Below are 2,500 nucleotides of genomic sequence, written 5' to 3'. Positions count from 1 at the left end.
TGATGCCCTGGGCCAGGGGGCGCTGCACGCGATCCAATATCCGCCTGCACCACTGTAGGTCCGAGGCTTCCGCCCAGACGGGTGCGCCATAGCGGATAATGGACGCGGCCACTGCGGCGAGCAGCTTCCGCTTGCTCACTTGGGGGCCGCTGTGGTTGCGCATGACGACACGCAATGCTCGCACCACACGGAGGGCCTTGTCCGCGACCATCTCGACGTGTGGGCGCCACGACAGGTGGTCGTGTAGCATGACCCCCAAGTAGCGGATCGACCGCTTCGAGCGCACTTCCACTCCACAGATGTTCACAGGGATGTTTTTGTATCCGCTTCGCTTGCTCGACACCATCAGCAGCTCCGTCTTCTCCGGCGCCAGGGAGAGTTTGTGCCGCACCATCCAGCTGTTGACCGCTGCCACCGCTTCCTCCGCAATCGCTGCTGCGTGTTCAGGAGTTGTCCCCGCTGCCAGGATCGCAAGATCATCGGCGAATCCCACGATGGAGGCGCCCTCAGGGAGCTCTACGGCTAGCACACCGTCGTACATTATGTTCCACAGTGTGGGGCCCAATATGGACCCCTGTGGAACACCTGCCGATACTCGGCGGGTAACCGGCCCGTCCGCCGTGTCGTACGTAAGCTCCCTGTCGGCGAAGTAGTCCTGCAGTATGCGGCACAACTGCACGGGGACTCCCTTCGCCTGGAGCGCCTCGGCGATGCTCTGCCAGCTAGCCGTGTTGAACGCGTTACGGACGTCCAGGGCCACAACCATGAGGCAGCGCCGGTCACGGTTGTTTGTCCTTCCAAAGGACTTCGCCCTTCGTCCCGCGTCCACGACCTGCTGGATGGCCTGCAGAGTCGATCGCCCTCGCCGGAATCCGAACTGCTGCTCAGACAGTTGCGGACTCTCTGGATCCTCGATGTATTCGTTGAGCCGGTTCAACAGCAGCCGCTCCAAAGCCTTGCCCGTATTATCGAGCAGGCAAATCGGGCGGAAGGACGACGGCTCGCCCGGTGATTTGCCTGGCTTTGGCAGGAGCACCAGTCGCTGCTTTTTCCACGGCTGCGGAAAGCAGGACGTGTCCAGGCACTCCTGAAACACCCGGCGGAAGGGCTCCGGTTGCTGCCTGAGAGCAACCGTAAGGGCGGCGTTCGGTACTCCATCAAGCCCAGGAGCCTTCCGCGGGTGCATACTGGCTGCTATATTCTCCAGCTCGGTCAGGCCGATCGATCGGAGCGGCGCCATGTTGCCAACTCGGAGATCGGGCCACTCTACCGGCGGATGAACCGGGAACAAGGCGTCGACAATTCGCCGCAGTTCTGCTGGATCGCGTTCCGGGGCTGAGCGGGCCGCCTGGAACCAGTGGAAGACCTTCCGGAAAAAGTTTCCGGTTTCATCCTCCCTGATCGACAGCAAGAACCGGTCGAACGCCTCGTTCTTGCTCACACGAATAGCCTTCCGAAGGTTCTCCCTGGCAGCTGCGAGTTCCGTTTGGAGCTGTTCGTTGGGCGGAATGGTCCTCATCGCCATTTGCTCCTTTCTGGAGAGTTCTTCGATCATCGTCTGGATCGCCGGAGTCCACCAGTAAGCTGGCCGACCTGTGTGGTCCTGCGCTGGGAAGACCCGCGACATCGTCTCGTCGCAGACGCTGGTCAGCGACTCGACCAAGCTTTCGACGCTGTTAGCTTGACGGGCGAACCCAGTCATGGCCAGCGCTTTCCCGAAAAGCTGGGAGTCAAACTGACTGGTCTTCCAGCGCGTACCGGCATTGCTTACGCGGGCCGGGCGCTGTCCACGCCGTGCTGCCCGATCCCTCGATGATGGTGGACTCACGCCAACCTCGTACCGGACGTAACGGTGATCACTGAGCGTTACCACGTCGGGAACGCGCCAGCCTCGGGCGCTGTCCTCGCGCGGGTCGAGACGGCTGATCACACTACTGGCGAACGTAACGTCCGGTCGGCTGGGCGGAAACCGAGTTGTGTCCGCTCGGTTCCCCTTGAACGTTGGCAGACAGTCTGCCTTGTTCAGTAGCACCAGCCCGAGGTTGTCCGCCAACTGGAGAAGCTCCAAGCCCTTCGGGCAAGTCCTGCTGCTTCCCCAGTCCAGGTGCATGGCGTTGAAATCGCCGGCCAGGAGAACCCGGCTGCACCCGCGGACGATCAGGTCGATCTTTTCCATAATACTCCGGAACTCTGGGACTCCTGTCTGCGGCGACACATAGCAGCTCACCACAGCGATTCCACCGACGTCGGCCGCAACCACACCGAGGGTCTGACGGTGCCTGATACGCTGTATCGGCAGCCGGTTGCCATTGACGACGATGGCAACCGTCTTACTCTCGTCCGTTACCCAATTGCCGTTATTGCGCGGTACGCAATAGGGCTCGGACAAGAGCAGAACGTCAAGACCCTCGGTGGTCAACACATGCAACGCCAGGTCCTGGGCGTTCTCGCAATGGTTGGCGTTGAACTGCAGGACGTTCAACATTGTGGTTGCGGGCCA

Source organism: Anopheles coluzzii, chromosome X (genome assembly GCF_943734685.1).
Source record: "Anopheles coluzzii chromosome X, AcolN3, whole genome shotgun sequence".
Lineage (NCBI taxonomy): Eukaryota > Metazoa > Arthropoda > Insecta > Diptera > Culicidae > Anopheles > Anopheles coluzzii.
This window is presented reverse-complemented; position numbering follows the sequence as displayed.